Below are 22,496 nucleotides of genomic sequence, written 5' to 3' on the forward strand. Positions count from 1 at the left end.
GCTCATTTTCCGTGCTAGGATTGAAGGGTATATCTTCTAGATTATTTATTCCACTTCCATTTGCATCACATTGCATCATCAGATTTACCAGCATAAAAAGATATAAATCATCAAATTTATTGTTTAATATTTCTACCTGATTTGATAACATGGGGATCGCATATAAATTAAAGACACTGGCTGCTTTCATCGATTTCATCCTCATGACTTGCCACTGATGATTATTCAATGACATCTCTTCAAAAAATTCATGAACCACTTTGGATGTTTTATTATTTAGAGTTCCATTGACTGTTGTGTCGATTATTTACCTAGTTGAGGGATTCAAACCATTGTAAAAGGTTTGAACTTGTAGCCATAGAGGTAACCCATGGTGAGGGCACCTCCTCGATAAATCTTTATATCTCTCCCATGTATCATATAACATCTCAAAATCGACTTGCACAAAGGAAGACATGTCGTTCCTCAACTTGGCTGTCTTAGCCAGTGGAAAGTACTTCAGTAGAAGGAACCTCATGGTAAAGAGTACAACCACTGCTTAGCTTTGTTCCTCAATGAGAAAGGGAACAACCGTAGGCGAATGGCATCGTTAGTGACGCCATCAATTTGGAAGTATCGCAGATTTCCAGAAAGCTGGCCAAATAAGTATATGGATCTTCGTCTTGCAAACCATTGAACTGAACAAATTGTTGAATCATCTTAATAGTGTTTGGTGTTAGTTCAAAATTATTTGCAACAATAGTGGGTCCCACAATACTCGTTTCAGCCCTAGTTAAAGTGGGCTCGACATAATCGTACATAGTATGAGGAAAAAAATCTAGATTTACAGGATTTGTAGAAACTGCAAAAGATAGCTGATTATTCTGATTACCACCCATCTCCTCAGTAAAAATAATGTTCTCTTGTTCGTCTATTATATTCTGTCGATTTTTCCTTACCTCTCTACAATTTCTACGAGTGGTGCTTTCAGTTTCACTGTCAAATAACAATGGTCTTGACGGGTTTCTTCCTGTCAAAATTAAACTAAAAGAACCTACCAGAAGCAAATAAAAGAAAATAAATTAGAATGTAAAAATTAAACTAAAAACAAAAATAAAATGTAATAAAAATAAATGGCTAAATTAATAAAAATAAAGTGTTCCTAATATTTTAGTCCCCGACAACGGTGCCAAAAACTTGGTGGTCACTAAACTAACTATAAGTACGACTAAGGCAAGTGCACCTATCAAACAATAATATAGTTATGGTGAGTTGGGAATATCGTATCCATGAGGACTAAAAGTACTAGTAATTACTGTTTTTCTATTATTTAGCTGACAAATTGGAGTGATTGTTCTTAATCTAAATTTACTAATCTAATTTAACTAAGAATGCAACAGAGAGAATAATTGAAGATAACTAATGAGAAAGACAATACCTAGGAAAGAATCCACCTAGACTTCACCTATTATTCTAAATCTGAATTAAATTATTCACTTGTGCCTTGATCTGTAGAAATCCCTAAATGTTAATATCTTTTTCGAGAGTAAGAACAACTAACTCTAGGTTGATTAATTGAAATCTTTTTCTAATTAAAACCCCTATCATCACGTTAACCCGATCTATGGATTCCCCTATTAGATTTGACTTTAATTTGGTAGATTTACGTCATCCTATTTCTAGGATTGCATGCAACTCCAGTCAATTATGCTAGATCTACTCTTACACAGAGACTTTTGCTCTACTGAAATAAGCACATTAAACATGAATTAATATCCCAAAAATATTAAAACAAAAATAAGCATACATAATTGAGAACAAGAATCAAGTATTTAGCGCACAAAAATAGAAATTAAATAATAAGATTCATCATAGTTTTCATCCTCCCTAGTTATCTAGGGAATTTAGTTCATAATCCTGAATAGAAACATCTCAAATTTGGGATAACCTCAAGACATAAAGAAACTCGATAAAACTTCGAAATAAATTAAATGGAGATATTCGATCTTAAGGGAGATTCACTCCCGAGTTGATTCCGAAGGCATTCTTTGAGTGTTTTCTTCGATCTTCTCTGATTGCCCCCTTCTCTATTCTTATAATTGGCATTTGTAGTCTTTAGAATGCTTAGAAAGCATAAAATTTTGGTTTTTCCACATATTTAAGAAGCAAAGTGCGAAATTGACATGGGCTGGCACATGGGCATGTGGCCAGCCCGTGTGGATCCTAAAAGTACCTTTTTTGTCTAATTTTGGCTTGTTTTGCGTTCTTTTCACTCTAAAATGCTCTCCTAAGTATAGAAACATGAATTTAAAAGATTAGGAGCACCAAATTCACTAATTTGCATAATTAATCATCAAAAAATGCATTAAGAATGAGATTAAAATATGTTATTTTTATAGCTTATCACTTTCTCTCCACTTTCTTCATAATTTCCATTTTCCAACTTAGTCCCTATGTATAATCATTGTTGCTTACCTTTTCCAACAGTATGATTTTTCCTCAGCCAGTTTTAGACCAAATACTTCTTTCGACTATGATGTCAAACTATTTTTTGTTATCCCCATCCAAACCGTCATAATAATGTAATAGTTGTATGACTAAAACAATGCCTTCTCCTAATACCTTTCTGAAAACTTTCTTGAATCTTTGTCATGCCTGCCCCAACTTCTCTATAGCACCTTGCTTGAATCTGAATAATTTTTCACATATAATGAACACAGTGGTCATTGGTACTACTCTACGTAAGAATAACTATACAAATTCTACCCACGTAGTGATAGTTTCTGGGGGTAGAGCATCTAGCCAGGCCTTCGCCTGACCTTTTAAGGTAAACAGAATGAGTAGCAGTTTAATGGCTTTTGGTGGGACACGTGCATACACGGTTGTGCTACATAACTACTCGAATTGTCTTAGGAATAGTATTGAATCTCCATCTTCGTGATCGTTGAATGTGAGATTTAAAGATATCCACATTAGTAGTGCAGGACTAAGTTCAACCTGCAAATTTTCAATAATAGGTAGAACAATGTTGGGTTTTAACCAACTCATATCAAAAGGTACTTCTCCTAATACTTGCGTCATCCTGCTAGTTTTTAGTAATAACAAAATGATCGAAGGGGAAATGTAATAGTGTTATGAATATGAAAATTAATTGTCCCTATTAGCTTGATACACTTCTTTCGAGAATTGTAACTTGTCTAACAAGAATGTCCGTATATCTACTCATATGTTAAAATCCACAATAGAACATAAATAAGTTTTAAAGTTAAATAAGTTAACTAAAATTAAAAATCGTATCTATAATTTGAAAAATTTCCTAATTATCCTATTAAGCGCAAAATTAAGATTAATTTACTTGCAAAGCCTCCCTGGCAATAGTGCTAATAACTTGACTGCCTCTCGATGTGCTAACATCGTAATTGAGAATATTGCTACAAAAGATAAAAAATAAGGCGATGTCCACAAGTATACTAGTCAAGTTGTAATATAGCTTTTACAACGAAGTAACAGAAGTACTTCGAGGATTGTACCCAAAAGAGGCTAGATTAAACTAAAATTAATTCCTGCGCTAACAGGTCTAATTAGTACTTTAAGTAATTTATATTACAATAGTTCATAAATTGATAATAAAAAGGAATTTTAAAGAAAGAGTACAATAACAACAGAAGCAGATTGTAAATTTAATCATATTTAAAGACAAAAGACTAACTTGTTTCAGTGTTCATAGTTAACTCCTATTTCTGGTTAAATTCAATCAGCTAGTCATTAACCTAGTAGGGCCTCTCGACCTTCCACTAACCTAATGAGTCGACAAGCGCTACTTATCTTTCGATGTTACGGGCTAGAACGAGTTAGGGTAAGGTTTTCATTGTAGACCATACTGATTTTGGGTTCATATTTACCTACATGACTTCCTAGGGTTGTCAATCCTAAGATTTAAAATTTTCTATTCCCAACCAACTAATTCATTAAGAAACCCTACATAGTTTCCAACTAATCCCACATCCACTTGTTAATCTTCCTAATAGATTAGTTACTCATGGATCTAACGCACACAATAGATTGGAATTGAAATATAGACATTTGCAATACAAAGGAAAGATGAGAAAGATCCTAATATATATATATTGAATAGTGAACAAAAATTCTTAACAAATTTGATGAATACACAATCTAGATCTCTCGAAGAACAAAACAAAAACTGAAATAAAAACTACAAGTAAAAACCTAAACTAAGAATGAAGGTGAAGATAACTAAGAGGCCGGGAGTCCCTTAAATTGTTTTGAGAAATAGTATTTATAGGCCTAGGTTTGATAGCTCATTCTTGACCTAAAATGACTGACTAATCTTCATTAAAGTATGCTGTGTAGACGAAAACACCCTTTCTTCATTAAGTGGCCATGTCGCTTTGGTGTCGCAACACTGATGGAAGATTGCTCCTTTGGTATTCTGCCTGTTGTGTTACGACATCCCAACTCTATGTTGCAACATAAGGAGCAGTCTACTATCTTTCTACCCTTAAAAGATGTCATCCACACTCACTGAACTTATTAGTCTACCTTTAGGCCTATTTCGACCCACAAGGTCACGTAGAATGTTAAAATTGCTCATTTTATTATCTAAATGCTAAATATGAAAACTAATTAAAAAGTAACAAAATTGCTTTCAAATGAGCTCATTAAGAATAGAAAAAGGTTTAATCTGCTACAAAGAATTGCGAGAGATCAATAAATAATATTTATTTTGAGAAATAGAAAAACATATATTGGGTTGGATTAAATTATAAAGCATTGGGTTAAAAGTCCATGAAGCACATATATATAGGATCCAATATAATAGAGGCCTAATTCCCTTTATATTACATGTAAAGGGCGGCAACCCTAGTGTTTTTAACTAAGGTGTGCTGCCACCCTCTTCTAGTTAGACCAAAAGACTAATTTTCTATTAAATAAATATTACTTGTGTTTTACTAATTCAACCAGGATTCCCCTATCTCTCCCTATAAATAGATGACACTGGTAGAGCTATTAACATACAACACAAGTTATGCATAACTTTGAGATATTGTTATTCTACCAGAAAGTATAGAGAATTTATTTTTTAAGTATAAATTCTATTTTTTGGGAATTATAATTCTACCATTACTATTGATAGAGAATTAGTTTCCCATTGAATGTAATAAATCATTTCTGTGACAGCCTTAAAACGATCCTAGTCAGAATGTGGTTTCGGGACCACAAAACCGAGGCATGAAAATAATTTAATATTCATTTTGGTGCCTATGATATGTGTTAATTCGTGTGTGACATTTTTGATGATTTGATTTAGGATTATAAATGTGAATTTCACTAAAAAGGACCTAGTAGTAAACTTTGAAAGTAGGATAGGGAAATGTGTGATGACTAATTGAAGCATGCATTCAAAACAATGGTTTTGCATGTCAAATACCCCTCTTTTTTATAAGTGGTGGCCGGCCATGAGCATGAGGATGGACAAAATGTTATGGGGTGAAACATGTTGGAAACATGTTGTGTTAGTGTGTTATGGGAGAAAGAATGGAATAAAGGGTTAGTAATAAAGAAATGAAAAGGGAGGGGTGATGAGAACAAAGTTGTCTCATCCATGTTCCCCCCCCCCATTGCCGTGACTTGAGAAAGAAAGAAAAGAAGAAATTGGTTCTTCTTGGCCGTGAATTGAAGGAGGAAGAAGAGGGGAAGTTCAGCCAAGGTGGTTCTTGAGATTAAGGTATGTTCAATGTTGCTTTTGGAGGTTTACACATCCTTTGGAGGGTTAGCCTACTTCAAAATTTTAGTTGATGCCTTGATACTACTAGCATGTTAGCTATGTGGATGTGTTAAGTTACTTGAAATGTTAGATAAATTTGAACTCCCTACCAAATTCTTTAGGCAACCTATGTTAGAAATTTCGGTATTGAGATGTCTAGATCTTTCGGCCATTGTGGCTATGGAGGAATTAAGTTTTGTTTCTTGTTAAATTGGATGAATTTTGTTGTATGAGTGCTTGAACAAACTATGATTTAATGGATGCATAGATTCAAAGTGGGAAGAAATGGGCTATTATATTTGATGCTAATGCCGAATATAAAGATGATGAACTTGAATAAATAATATTCAGCTAGCATGATAAGTTATGAAATATTAAGTAGATGATATAAATGAGCTATTTAGATGTTAAAGAATGTTGTCTAAATGGATGAAGACTATGATGTCTAAAACTGCTATTTATTTGCTTTACAAGCAGAAATTTTAGGGGATTGAATGCCGAAATTAACTGTACATGAAGGTTAAAGTTTTTGTATCCGATGCTTCAATACAAGCTGAGTGACGGTGTTCGAAAGTGCTCTGCGGCTTTAGCTTAAGAGCAAAGAGGATCAAAGTCGGATAAGGGAAAAAGAGAATGTAAACGAATAGTCGTGGATACCTAATCGTCGACCACTTCCGAGGTAAGTTTTAAGTGATTAAACGTTGAGTAAATTGAATCATAATAGGACATAATGAGTTGATTTAATAAGATATGATGTGGCCATGATATGTCTTAAACCCAAATGGTAATTTCATAAGTGTTTAGACTTGGAAGTTTAAGAGCAAATTGTAATAATTTGCTTGGACAGCAGCAGTAATGTGATTTTAGAAAATCACTATAAATTGTTGGTGTGGAATTATAGGCTGAATAAAATATATAATCAAAGCTTAGTTGGTCTAGTTTCTTATAAAAGAGACCGTGGAAGCAAAGAAATTTCCTATAAAGAGATATTTAAAGTGTAAGGGACAGTGTCGGAATGACTCAAAATCCCTGTTCTGTTTTTGGAAAATCATTATAATTTGTACAAAAATGGTTATAAGATAAGATTTATATGCTTAGACTCCTTAATGAGTCTAGTTTCAAATGGAATCAAATAGAACACATTATGAATTCTGTACAATGAAAAATTTGATTCGTAACGAAGAGTGGTCAGATTAGTCAAATAGTGAAACAGGGGAAACTTTAAGAAAAATCTGGTATTGATTGGCCAAACCAAAAATTCTGAAACTTTCATGGATGGAAGATATATGAGTCTATATTCTGAGAAAATTAACGGCAAGTGATTTGGAGTCTTGTAGCTCCGGATATAAATAATTTAGTGACCATTTCTTAGGAAAATAGCTCGTAGCGAATATGTGATTTTGTTGTAAACATGGATAAAAACTTGTTTTAGTTGCTCATAAGCTATTGATTGATCCCATACTTGAATTCTAAATTGTGATATTGTAAAATGATACATGAGTGTTAGATGGATCTTTGATATCAAAATTTGTGAAATTGTAAGTTTATGAGTATTCGAATATGAAATGATAGTATGGCGTGAAATTGAATTATTCGTTGGAAAATGATTGATGTAGATTCGGCCAAGACCAAGTCTGTACATAATAATATATGTGATAAGGCCTAATGGCCGATGTGATGAATGTGAAAATGTATATATATGTGATAAGGCCTAATGGCCAATGTGATGAATGTGAAAGTGTATATATATGTGATAAGGCCTAATGGCCGACGTGATGAATGTGAAAATGTATATATATGTGTTAAGGCCTAATGGCCGAGGTGATGAATGTGAAAGTGTATATATATGTGATAAGGCCTAATGGCCGATGTGATGAATGTGAAAGTGTATATATATGTGATAGATGTGATGAATGTGAAAGTGTATATATATGTGATAAGGCCTAATGGCCGACGTGATGAATGTGAAAGTGTATATATATGTGATAAGGCCTAATGGCCTGTGAAAGTGTATATATATGTGATAAGGCCTAATGGCCGACGTGATGAATGTGAAAGTGTATATATATGTGATAAGGCCTAATGGCCGACGTGATGAATGTGAAAGTGTATATATATGTGATAAGGCCTAATGGCCGACGTGATGAATGTGAAAGTGTATATATATATGTGGTAAAGCCGAATGGCTAATGTGAATGTTGTAACATGTGATTAAGTGTACATGAAACTTGGAAATATGTTCCGGGTGAGACCCGATGACTACGTGTAGAGATTATGTCTGGGTACGACCCGATGACTACGTGTGGAGATTATGTCCGGGTACGACCCGATGACTACGTGTGGAGATTATGTCCGGGTAAGACTTCATAATAAGAATTGCTTATAAATATACGCAATGCGAAAGGTTAAACAGGTATGTACTCCAAGTTTATATATGATGCATACGAGAGCAATCTATGGGACTATTCCTATGATTATGTGACATCGGATTAGTGTGAGAGGTTATGTGAAATCATATGATATATCTATGTCACATGAGCTCACTTTTATGTGAGAGTTTATCTGCCTATTGTATATGATAAGATGTGCATATTCGGTAAAGGGATGGTATGCCCGAAGGAAGAGTGAAATAAAAATACGAACAACTATGTTATAATTCGGTTGTTATCTGTTGACTCTGCTTAAAACTTACTAAGCATTGTAATGCTTACTCCGCTTTACTCTGTTTCCTCGCCTTATAGGTCTCATTGCGGTTACTGTGCTCGGGGATCGTCAAGAACTAGTCACACTATCACTATCCACTGTTTGGTACTGCTATGTTTTGGAATATCTTATGGCATGTATAGAATAGACTAGTAGTGAGAGGATATTTTGGTTAATATATAGGACTACTCTTTCGTTTGTTGGTCATAGACCCTTTGATTTTGTATAAATTTGGATAGCCATGCGAAAATGGCTTGTATACACTTTGGCATGGTATCATAATCATTTTGTATGTTGTCCATTAAGAGATGTGGAAATGTTTGGAATCGATTAGCCCTTGGAATGGTTAATCGTGATCATCTTTTGTGCCATGTATGCTAAAAGGGCTAGTTGAATCAAGGAAATTATGAAGTAGGTAAAATCTACCTTAAGGACAGAGGTTGACAGCTGCAGTGATGTGGATGTGAAAAATCACTAAAAATAGTAGGAATGGAATTAAATAGTGAATAAATTATGTAAATGAACCTTGATGAATGTAATTTCATATGGAAGAAACGAAACGGTCATATGAGTTGTATGTTAAGAGATATTTAGGTTTTCGTGAAACAGGGCCAGAACGGTTTCTGGATTCCCTGTTCTGACTTTGGAAATTCATTGTAAATTAACCAGAGATAATTAGGAGTCATTCCATATATGTATAGATTCCTCTTTGAGTCTAGTTTCTATAGAAAGAAACGGCATCAGTATTGAAGCCCTGTACAGGGAGATATCCAGGTCGTAATGCATGAAGGTCAGTGTAGTCACACCCTGTAACAGGGGAGACTTTAACTAATAAACTGTACTAATTGGCCCGACCAAAAATTCTAGAAAAGTATTTATAGATGCATATATGAGTCTAGTTTCAGGGAAAAATTACGAAACTAGTTTTCGAGTTTTGGAACTCAAGATATGATTTTTAAAGTGACAGTGACGCAGTTAGCCAACTGCCTGGAAAATTTTTAAAATGGACTGCGAAAGTGAATGGTTTAAGCCGTTAACCCCTCGTGTCCGACTCCGGCAGCGGACTCGGGTACGGGGTGTTACAATTTTATTGGTATCAGAGCTACGGTTTAGTCGATTCTAGGACAACGTAGCACGCGTGAGTCTATTTAGACATGCCATAAAGTGATAAAATGATAGTGTGATGATTTTTGACTATTAAAAGGTGGTTGCTGTATTGTAATGAATCTTGATCCTGATCGAGCTGTAGCAAGCTTCTGACTATGAGAATTTGCGATATAACTTCACTTAGATATGCCTAAATTATTAAGTTGATCAGGTACGTATCATGTACTCGTATATGAATTTCGATTCGGATTGAATTAAGGGTATAAGTGATGCAACTTTGAAAGAGTGTTATGACTATAAATGTGATTTTTGTATGTGGCTATGGAACTGGAAGTTGAATGGTCGATAAGCATGTTGTGTTTGTATTCAAGTAATGTAAATGATATACTAATGAGTATTGCTATATGTGTATATGTACATGAGAATTGAGAATGATGTATCCGGACTAAGTTCCGAAGAGCATTCGTGCTAATGATATATCCGGGCTAAGTTCCGAAGAGCATTCGTGCTAATGATATATCCGGGCTAAATTCCGAAGAGCATTCGTGCTAATGATATATCCGGGCTAAGTTCCAAAGAGCATTCGTGCTAATGATATATCCGGGCTAAATTCCGAAGAGCATTCGTGCTAATGATGTATCCGGGCTAAATTCCGAAGAGCATTCGTGCTAATGATGTATCCGGCTAAATTCAAGAGCATTCGTGCTAATGATGTATCCGGACTAAGTTCAAGAGCATTCGTGCTAATGATATATCCGGGCTAAATTCCGAAGAGCATTCGTGCTAATGATATATCCGGGCTAAATTCCGAAGAGCATTCGTGCTAATGATGTATCCGGACTAAGTTCCGAAGAGCATTCGTGCTAATGATATATCCGGGCTAAATTCCGAAGAGCATTCGTGCTAATGATATATCCAGGCTAAATTCCGAAAAGCATTCGTGCTAGTGATGTATCCGGACTAAGTTCCGAAGAGCATTCGTGCTAGTTATGTATCCGGGCTAGGTCCCGAAGAGCAATCATCTTTGGTGGCGTATTCGGCCTTCGTGCCTAGTAGGCTTCGTGCGGTAATTTGAGCAAAGTTTAAGTGTTCATTACTATACGAATTCAAATTTAAATGAGATGATATGTTTAAAAGTGTACATACATGATGTTTATCAACTTGGTTAAGTCATTTCAATGTGTAATAACGAATGAATAAGAGCACTATGTGTGTGAATGATTGGAGGCACTGTGTGTGTGTAAATCCCTTTAACCGAGCACTATGAGTGCGAGATCGGTCAGTGGGCACTAAGTGTGTGAAATGGAATTCAAGTAAGACCTCATCTGGGACGAAGGCATTGATTTGAGATAGTGTGTAAGACCATGTCTGGGACATGGCATCGGCTTGATATGTGAGCATATGTAAGACCATATCTAGGATATGGCATTGTAAGAGCCATATGTGCTATTGCTAAATGACCCCTATTTTTTTTTTTTGTTAATCATATTCAAGAAATTATTTCGATTAAATTCGACATTTGAAAGCCTGTAAGAGTTTTTGATGAATGCTGATAATTTTGGATATATGGGTTATGTGCTAAAATAAATCCCATGCCGGTATACTATATGAGGCTTTATGCCAAATCGGTTGTATACGGGTATCGTTAACGGTGATTAAATGTGCTAAATGAATTCAATGTTCAGGTATGTGGAAGTTGATTTTCTGTTGGAAATAGGTAAAGTTGAATAGTGAGATATGATGGAGTTATAAAGGATATTTATTGGGATGTTTGAGTATATGTGTACTTTCGGTCAGGTTACAGCTTATACATGAATGAAAATGTGGGTTGATGATGTGAATTATACATGTTAATATGTGCATACTTGTAGAAATGTTTATGTATTTGTTTTAAGATAAGAAAATGATTTTATAGATCGATCTGAAATCAATAATGAATTTCAATTGCTATCGATGAGCCAATGTTTATATGAATATAATTCAATAAGAGGACGTTATCCTAAACTATGCACGGTAAGATTTTCGGGACGAAAATTTCTTAAGTGGGGAGAGTTGTGACACCTTTAAACGACCCTAGTCGAATGTGGTTTCGGGACCACAAAACCGAGGCATAAAAATAATTTAATATTCATTTTGGTGCCTATGATATGTGTTAATTGTGTGTGACATTTTGATGATTTGATTTAGGGTTATAAATGTGAATTTCACTAAAAAGGACCTAGTAGTAAACTTTGAAAGTAGGATAGGAAATGTGTGATGACTAATTGAAGCATGCATGCAAAACCATGGTTTTGCATGTCAAATCTCTCTTTTTTATAAGTGGTGGCGCCATGAGCATGAGGATGGACAAAATGTTATGGGGTGAAACATGTTGGAAACATGTTGTGTTAGTGTGTTATGGGAGAAAGAATGGAATAAAGGGTTAGTAATAAAGAAATGAAAAGGAGGGGTGATGAGAACAAAGTTGTCTCATCCATGTTCCCCCATTGCCGTGACTTGAGAAAGAAAGAAAAGAAGAAATTGGTTCTTCTTGTCCGTGAATTGAAGGAGGAAGAAGAGGGAAGTTCGCCAAGGTGGTTCTTGAGATTAAGGTATGTTCAATGTTGCTTTTGGAGGTTTACACATCCTTTGGAGGGTTAGCCTACTTCTATTTATCTCATGGATGAAATTGGAGTTGTTGGAGAGTTAGGATTGACAAAGAGGCTTCAAAATTTTAGTTGATGCCTTGATACTACTAGCATGTTAGCTATGTGGATGTGTTAAGTTACTTGAAATGTTAGATAAATTTGAACTCCCTACCAAATTCTTTAGGCAACCCATGTTAGAAATTTCGGTATTGAGATGTCTAGATCTTTCGCCATTGTGGCTATGGAGGAATTAAGTTTTGTTTCTTGTTAAATTGGATGAATTTTGTTGTATGAGTGCTTGAACAAACTATGATTTAATGGATGCATAGATTCAAAGTGGGAAGAAATGGGCTATTTTATTTGATGCTAATGCCGAATATGAAGATGATGAACTTGAATAAATAATATTCAGCTAGCATGATAAGTTATGAAATATTAAGTAGATGATATAAATGAGCTATTTAGATGTTAAAGAATGTTGTCTAAATGGATGAAGACTATGATGTCTAAAACTGCTATTTATTTGCTTTACAAGCTGAAATTTTAGGGGATTGAATGCCGAAATTAACTGTACATGAAGGTTAAAGTTTTTGTATCCGATGCTTCAATCCAAGCTGAGTGATGGTGTTCGAAAGTGCTCTGCGGCTTTAGCTTAAGAGCAAAGAGGATCAAAGTCGGATAAGGGAAAAAGAAAATGTAAACAAATAGCCGTGGATACCTAATCGTCGACCACTTCCGAGGTAAGTTTTAAGTGATTAAACGTTGAGTAAATTCAATCATAATAGGACATAATGAGTTGATTTAATAAGATATGATGTGGCCATGATATGTCTTAAACCCAAATGGTAAGTTCATAAGTGTTTAGACTTGGAAGTTTAAGAGCAAATTGTAATAATTTGCTTGGACAGCAGCAGTAATGTGATTTTAGAAAATCACTATAAATTTTTGGTGTGGAATTATAGGCTCAATAAAATATGTAATCAAAGCTTAGTTGGTCTAGTTTCTTATAAAAGAGACCGTGGAAGCAAAGAAATTTCCTATAAAGAGATATTTAAAGTTGTGCGGGACAGTGTCGGAATGACTCCGAAATCCCCTGTTCTGTTTTTGGAAAATTATTATAATTTGTACAAAAATGGTTATAAGATAAGATTTATATGCTTAGACTCCTTAATGAGTCTAGTTTCAAATGGAATCAAATAGAACACATTATGAATTCTGTACAATGAAAAATTTGATTCGTAGTGAAGAATGGTCAGATTAGTCAAATAGTGAAACAGGGGAAACTTTAAGAAAAATCTGGTATTGATTGGCCAAACCAAAAATTCTGAAACTTTCATGGATGGAAGATATATGAGTCTATATTCTGAGAAAATTAACGGAAAGTGATTTGGAGTCTTGTAGCTCCGGATATAAATAATTTAGTGGCCATTGCTCAGGAAAACAGCTCGTAGCGAATATGTGATTTTGTTGTAAACATGGATAAAAACTTGTTTTAGTTGCTCATAAGCTATTGATTGATCCCATACTTGAATTCTAAATTGTGATATTGTAAAATGATACATGAGTGTTAGATGGATTTTTGATATCAAAATTTGTGAAATTGTAAGTTTATGAGTATTCGAATATGAAATGATAGTATGGCGTGAAATTGAATTATTCGTTGGAAAATGATTGATGTAGATTCGGCCAAGACCAAGTCTGTACATAATAATATATGTGATAAGGCCTAATGGCCGATGTGATGAATGTGAAAATGTATATATATGTGATAAGGCCTAATGGCCAATGTGATGAATGTGAAAGTGTATATATATGTGATAAGGCCTAATGGCCGACGTGATGAATGTGAAAGTGTATATGTATATGTGGTAAAGCCGAATGGCTAATGTGAATGTTGTAACATGTGATTAAGTGTACATGAAACTTGGAAATATGTTCCGGGTGAGACCCGATGACTACGTGTGGAGATTATGTCCGGGTAAGACTTCGTAATAAGAATTGCTTATAAATATACGCAATGCGAAAGGTTAAACAGGTATGTACTGCAAGTTTATATATGATGCATACGAAAGCAATCTATGGGACTATTCCTATGATTATGTGACATCGGATTAGTGTGAGAGGTTATGTGAAATCATACGATATATCTATGTCACATGAGCTCACTTTTATGTGAGAGTTTATCGCCTATTGTATATGATAAGATGTGCATATTCGGTAAAGGGATGGTATGCCCGAAGGAAGAGTGAAATAAAAATACGAACAACTATGTTATAATTCGATTGTTATCTGTTGACTCGCTTAAAACTTACTAAGCATTGTAATGCTTACTCCGCTTACTCTGCTTCCTCCGCCTTATAGGTCTCATTGCGGTTACTGTGCTCGGGGATCGTCAAAGAACTAGTCACACTATCACTATCCACTTGTTTGGTACTGCTATGTTTTGGAATATCTTATGGCATGTATAGAATAGACTAGTAGTGAGAGGATATTTTGGTTAATGTATAGGACTACTCTTTCGTTTGTTGGTCATAGACCCTTTGATTTTGTATAAATTTGGATAGCCATGCGAAAATGGCTTGTATACACTTTGGCATGGTATCATAATCATTTTGTATGTTGTCCATTAAGAGATGTGGAAATGTTTGGAATCGATTAGCCCTTGGAATGGTTAATCGTGATCATCTTTTGTGCCATGTATGCTAAAAGGGCTAGTTGAATCAAGGAAATTATGAAGTAGGTAAAATCTACCTTAAGGACAGAGGTTGACAGCTGCAGTGATGTGGATGTGAAAAATCACTAAAAATAGTAGGAATGGAATTAAATAGTGAATAAATTATGTAAATGAACCTTGATGAATGTACTTTCATATGGAAGAAACGAAACGGTCATATGAGTTGTATGTTAAGAGATATTTAGGCTTTCATGAAACAGGGCCAGAACGGTTTCTGGATTCCCTGTTCTGACTTTTGAAATTCATTGTAAATTAACCAGAGATAATTAGGAGTCATGCCATATATTTATAGATTCCTCTTTGAGTCTAGTTTCTATAGAAACAAACGGCATCAGTATTGAAGCCCTGTACAGGGAGATATCCAGGTCGTAATGCATGAAGGTCAGTGTAGTCGCACCCTATAACAGGGGAGACTTTAACTAATAAACTGTACTAATTGGCCCGACCAAAAATTCTAGAAAAATATTTTTAGATGCATATATGAGTCTAGTTTCAGGAAAAAATGACGAAACTGGTTTTTGAGTTTTGGAACTCAAGATATGATTTTTAAAGTGACAGTGACGCAGTTAGCCAACTGCCTGGAAAATTTTTAAAATGGACTGCGAAAGTGAATGGTTTAAGCCGTTAACCCCTCGTGTCCGACTCCGGCAGCGGACTCGGGTACGGGGTGTTACAATTTCTGGTTCAATGTCTGATTCGTAATTTTTTGAGCCCACGTTAGAAGAAATTCATGGTACGAGAATAGCAAAGAAGGTCGTTCGGTTGAAATTCAGAAATGTTTAGGATCTATCTTGCTAAAAGCACAAGCATTTTTTTGGGAAAATAGTTTATTGCAATAAATATCACAAATTGGTTTAGTTTGCAAATTTTAATTTTCCTATTGTGATAGAAAATCGTTTTCTAAATCGAATTTTTCCAACAATATATGTTTGCTAGTTATAGAGATACATGGTTATGCTTGTACAATATGTTATGTTTAGATCATATTTGATATAATGCTTGCATGCCAAGAAAGTGAAATTGATGCTTCATGTTAATAAGGTTGTGATCATACTTGTAAATAGGTTATTTAAGGTATTAAATATGCTCAAATTGTGTTTAGAAAGTTGTAAACATGTCTTAAAATGTGTGGATATGATATGGGATTGTTTTGGGTCAAACTAGTGTATTTTTGGGTCATTTTTAGGTCCTGGAAAACTTCTATCGATACAAGTGGTCATGTGACACCCCTAATTTGACCCTAGTCGGAAAGTGGTTTCGGGACCACAAAACCGAGTCACAAAAATAATTAATTGTTATATTTTATGCTTATTATTTATGAATAAGTATGTGTGAAAATTTCATGCTTTAATTTTGTCATTTGGATGTGAAATAAATAAAAGGGCTTATGTGAAAAATCTTGAAAATGTCATAGGTTAATTGGTAGTGGCTAAAATTGCATGGTTTGAAGCATGAGGGACTTGCATGTCAAACATTCCTTTTTCTTGGTAGTGGACGGCAAGGATGAGCATGAATGACACATTTTGGCATTTTGTATGTTATATTTTAGTTAAACAATATCAAATAGTTTTATAATAAATCAAGTTATTATATGTCATAAATTATAAGAGGAATTAAATAATTAAAAGGGTGAGAAAAACAAAGTTGGGTCTTTTCTTCTTCTCCATTGTCGTGAGTAGAAAAGAGAAAGAAGGAAAAAAAAAAGCTCAAAACACATTTGGCCATTAGCATAGATTGATTCTAAGGTATGAGTTTATGTCATTTTTTTGTTGAAAACTTGTGAAATTGAGTTTGTATCTTAGTTCTATCTTAAACCATGAGTTATTCTCTTAGATTTTTTTTATGGAAGCATGTACGGTTTTGTATAGAAAATCCTATGTTTGACATTTGTTGTTAGAAAAGGGATTAAGAGTACTTAATAGACTCCATGAGGTTAAATTTCATATGAATAGGAAATTGTGAGCTTAATTTATGAGCTAGATGCAATCCCTTATAAACCCCACATTGAATTTCGATTTTGGTCAAAGAATGTGTATTCGGCCAAGTTCTTGATGAGTTAAATTTGATTGCTTGAAGCTTTAATTTGTAATTAGTCATTAGGTGAGTTTTAAACTTGTCAAAGTTGATAAATTGGGGGTTTAAATGGCTTGTTTATATTGTTAAGTTGGTTATGGTGATTTCATCAAATGATGGTTATTAATGATTTTGATAAATTGACCAAAGTGTAGTGATAAGTGTGAATTATATTTGACACGTTGCTCATGATTTTGTTGATTCGGTTATGTCATGTATTTAATGGTGGTGGTATAATGTTTGTGCATTATATGCTAAAATGACTTTAGGCTAAAGGGGTAATGTATTAGTAAATTCGGCAATGGAGGCTAATTTATAGAATTTTTTTTTAAGAGAAATTTATTATGTGTTATTTGAATGCCGAATATACTCCCAAATTGATGACATGAATTGTTTGTAATTTTGAGAAGTGGTAAGGTGAATATGCCAATTGATATTTCTTTAAAAATATTAGTATAGCATTCGCCATAGGTAAAATGTCATAAGGATGGAATTTATGCTATTTGTTGGTAGCCTAAATCCATAAAGGAGCATTCGGTTTTGGTCTAAAGGATAGTGAATTGTTGTTGAATGGCCTCAAATGAAATGTGTATGTTATAAAATGAGTATTTGGGCAGGCTAATTGATTGAAAAGTGTTTGAAGCATGTTTGGGTGGAATCTAATTGAGTCCTTGTGACTGTTTTAATTGTAGTAATCGGCTAAAGTGGTTATTGTGTAACTATTTATATATTTTTATTATGATAGCCGAATGTAACATAAATAAGGATGTGAATAAATTGTAGTTTCAGAGGTTGTTAATGAAGACATGAGAGTGGAAGCATTCGGTCAAAGAAGAATGGTTGTATGAAAGTAAGATTATAAATGTAGTAGTGCCTTGTAAAGTGCGTAAATTACATGACTTTGATAAGTGTTGCTTGTGTTTTGAGACTTATCAATGTTTTTTAAATGTGCCGAATGTGATTTTTTTTGAATAATAGAGATGTGATAAGTTGAATTTGTTTAATTAAGCTCAAGGACAAAAAGGGGCACAAATTTCGGATAAGGGAAAGAGAAAGTAGCTGAATAGTCAATTCATGATAATTCGATAACATCCGAGGTAAGTTTTAAGTATTTAAATGGAATGAATATGAATTATGTATATATGTTAAGGTCAATGACTTTTCTAAATGATGGCATATATGATGTTATGTTTAAATATGTGAATGATAACTTTGAAAAGTAAATTTGTATAAATCTGCTTGGGACAGCAGCAGTAACGTGTTTTGAAAAAAAAAACACCATAAATTGATGGAGTTGAATTAGAGGCTGAATAAAATATGAGATGAAAGCTTAACGAGTCTAGTTTCTTATAAAAGAAACCGTGTAAGCAAAGGAATTGCCGATAATGAGATATTTAAAGTTGTGTGAGACAGTGTCAGAATGACTCTGAAATCCTCTGTTCTGTATTTAGAAAATCATTATAAATTGTAAAAAAATTATTATAAGATGATATTTATATTCTTAGACTCCTTAATGAGTCTAGTTTCAAACGAATTAAACGAAAACATATTTTGAATTTTGTACAATGAGAAATTTGATTCGTAGTGAAGAGTGGTCAGTATAGTCAAACAGTGAAACAAGGTAAATTTTAAGAAAAATCTGGTATTGATTGGCTAAGCCAAAAATTTGAAAAATTTTATGGATAAAATATATATGAGTCTATTTTCAGGGAAAATTAACGGTACTTTATTTGGGGTTTCGTAGCTCCATTTACGAATAATTTAATGACTGTTACTGAGGAAAAAAAACAGCTTGTGCTGAATTGGTGATTATGTTGTAAACCTTGATAAAACTATTTGAGTTGCTTATAAGCTATCGATTAAATATTGGTAATCAAAGTACCAAATCCGTATTAAAGTGAAGCTATAAGCCGTAAATGACTAGTATACCTAGTCAAATTTGTTATGAATAAATTGATGTACAAGATATGTATGTGTAGTGAGGCCAAAATGGCTAACATCAAAGGTGTGTAAGTCATCTGAATGGCCTTTATGAAAATGTGTGCTATCTTTATTTGTATAATGTGGCGGAATGATCAATTGTGAAAAGTGTGTAGTATTAATTATGTGATAAGGCCGAATGGTCAGTGTGATGGATGTGAAAGTGTATATATGTGATAAGGCCGAATGGCCAATGTGATGAATGTGAAAGTGTATAAATGTGATAAGTCCCGAAGGGCATTTGTGCCAGTACTATATCCGGGTTAAGATCCCGCAGGCTTTATGCGAGAATATTATCCTGATTTAATGTCCGTAGGCTTCGAGCTCGTACTATATCGGGTTTTAAAGACCAAAGGTTAAATGTTTGATTCAAGTAAGACTTTGATATTGAGTATCCGCAGAAGTTACCATCAAATAAGTATTATGTATTTAAGATGTTCAGTGCGTGATTACTTACTCATTGGTGGATTGATTTCAAGTGAATTATTAGTATCAAGGAGGTATGCATATGTGATTAATATTATAACTCCAAATATGAGAATGATCTAATTGGTAATGGTATGCTTGTATAATGAAATATGTGATGAAATATTCTTATGTATTAATGTATATTCTGCCCAAAGGCCTTATGATTTGAGTATGGGTTGTGTTCAGCTAGATGTGCCAATACAAGATAAGGAATATGTTCGGTTCTTTATGTGCCAATACGGTAATTTAGTACTTATCATGTGAAATACTTGAAAATATAGAGGTGATTATGAATAAGTGGATGGGATTATTGAAAGTTGTAAAACTGGTGAAGAATGTGCTTACCATGTGAATCAAACTTCAGTTGATGAAGAATGTGCTTTGGAAATATTCGACCGTCTAGGTCATTATTATTCGAAAGTATATATATGTGATAGCTAAGTAATGCGTTTATTGATATTATGGTTCGAGATGAAGCTCTAGATTAATTTCATCGAACAGTTGAAATGAATGACCAATGATATTGAATGAAAACACTTTGTGACTTAAAACTCAAGGCTAAAGAAAGGTGAATTAAATTATGTGAAATTTTGGCTAGGTATATTGGGTCAAATGAGATTTTACCTGGATTAAGTATATGTGAAAAACGTCATTGATTCAACAAAATTATTGTTTTGCTTAAAACTTACTAAACTTACGAAAGCTTACTCTGTTTGTTCATGTTTTGGTCTGTAGGTTGTGGATTCTGACTACTAGCTCGGGGATCGTCAGTACTTCGTCACACTATCTACCATTACGGCAGCCACAAGATTGGATTATCTTATGGCATGTATAGGATAGACAATAAGTAGAATGATACTTTGACCTTAGTGTAGAAGTCATGTGATTACGATATCTTATGGAACTTACTTGTATAAGTGTTAAATTCGAACTTTGTTTGCGTCTAGCAATTTAGTAAATGAATGATCTTTATTCAAAAAAATAATGTTCAAAATTTTACGGCCCTGATCGGATTCCTAGTTTTCGGTAACGCCTCGTCCTATTTCTGTGACGGTTATAGGATAGGGTGTTACATTTTATTGGTATCAGAGCTACGGTTTAGTTGATTCTAGGACTAACGTAGCACCTGTGATTCTAGTTATACATGCCGTAAAGTGATAAAAATGATAGTGTGATGATTTCTGATAGTTAAAATGTGTTTTTCATATTGTAATGAATTCCGATCCCGATCGAGTTGTAGCAGATGGTATTGAGAGGATTGAGACATGCTTATGATGTGTCAATATTGAGAAAGGTATAATATAAGTAAGTTTTGAGTAATTGAATTTGGTATTTAAATTAAAATGACATGATATACATGTATGATAGATAAATGATGTCCTATTGTCCTTACTATAATAAGGTTATTGAGAAAGAAACCTTATACATGTTATGTAGCTAAATGGCTATTAGAGAAATAAACAAGAAAGAGATTGGGGATATATGCTTATGTGTGTTTGCTTATTGAGCTGAAAGTTTAGTAAAAGAAGTATACATATATTAGATTTGAATGATATTTACGACTTAAAGTCAAGAAGCATGTTATATGTTTATATGCGAATGAGTTGATTGAATTGCAAATGTGATTTGTGCTATGTGAAATATGATAACATGTGAATAAATATGTATGAGACTCAGTGATGTGAATCCGAGTTTAAAGACCCGCTGACTATATGTAGAGATTATGTCCGGGTAAAGACCCGATGGCTATGTACAGAGATTATGTTCGGATTAAGACCCACTGGTTTCATATAGAGATTTCATCCGAGCTAAAGGTCTCGACGATGATCCGGGCTAAGTTCCGAAGGGTATTCGTGCCGGTGTTATATCCGGGCTAAATCCCGAAGGGCATTCGTGCCGGTGTTATATCCGGGCTAAATCCCGAAGGGCATTCGTATTGGTGTTATATCCGGGCTAAATCCCGAAGGGCATTCTTGCCGGTGTTATATCCGGGCTAAATCCCGAAGGGCATTCGTCCCGGTGTTATATCCGGGCTAAATCTTGAAGGGTATTCGTGCCGATGTTATATCCGGGCTAAGTCCCGAAGGGCATTCGTGCCGGTGATGTGTATTCGGGCCTTTGTGCCTAGCACGCTTAACGCTGGTGATTCGAGCAAAGTTTAAGTGTTCATTACTATATGAATTCAAAGTTAAATGAAAGTATACGTTTAAAGTGTACATATGAGATGTTTTATAGACTTGATTAAGTCATTTCAATGTGTAATAACGAATGAATAAGAGCACTATGTGTGTGAATGATTAGAGGCACTGTGTAAAAGCGAATTCCTTTAACCGAGCACTATGAGTGCGAGATCGGTCAGTGGGCACTAAGTGTGTGAAATGGAATTCATGTAAGACCTCGTCTAGGACGAAGGCATTGATTTGAGATAGTGTGTAAGACCATGTCTGGGACATGGCATCGGCTCGATATGTGAGAATATGTAAGACCATATCTAGGATATGGCATTGTAAGAGCTATATGTGCTTAATGAGTATCCGTAATGATTTCGAATGATTCAACGGGTATATTTAAGATGATAAATAAAGTAAGATCAGAATAAGTGATACAGGTATGTACGGAAGGTATGTGAAAATCAAATGAAAGTAAAAATTTGTGAGTTCATATTATATTATGTTATGTATACTAAATAAGTGAATATGTAAAAAGATGGTGGATATGTTGTTAAGAAATGAATTCATGTTATAAATGTGTTACGGATTTAGTCTATGGGATGCTTGGTATATGAAGTCATATGTGCTATTGCTAAATGACCCCTATTTTTTGTTAATCATGTTCAAGAAATTATTTCGATTAAGTTCGACATTTGGAAGTCTGTAAGAATTTTTGATGAATGCTGATAATTTTGGATATATGGGTTATGTGCTAAAATAAATCCCATGCCGGTGTACTATACGAGGCTTTATGCCTAATCGACTGTATACGGGTAGCGTTAACGGTGATTGAATGTGCTGAATGAATTAAATGCTCAGGTATGTGGAAG

General features: G+C 34.2%; 1 non-coding gene across 1 annotated transcript; it reads left to right on the forward strand.

Annotated features, from left to right (window-relative positions):
* Positions 1-365: 365 nt before the first annotated feature.
* On the forward strand, positions 366-472 carry LOC128290761 (small nucleolar RNA R71). The gene has a single exon (XR_008280548.1). It is a non-coding gene; the product is annotated as a small nucleolar RNA R71 (small nucleolar RNA).
* Positions 473-22,496: the final 22,024 nt, after the last annotated feature.

This window comes from Gossypium arboreum, chromosome 3, assembly GCF_025698485.1.
Source record: "Gossypium arboreum isolate Shixiya-1 chromosome 3, ASM2569848v2, whole genome shotgun sequence".
Lineage (NCBI taxonomy): Eukaryota > Viridiplantae > Streptophyta > Magnoliopsida > Malvales > Malvaceae > Gossypium > Gossypium arboreum.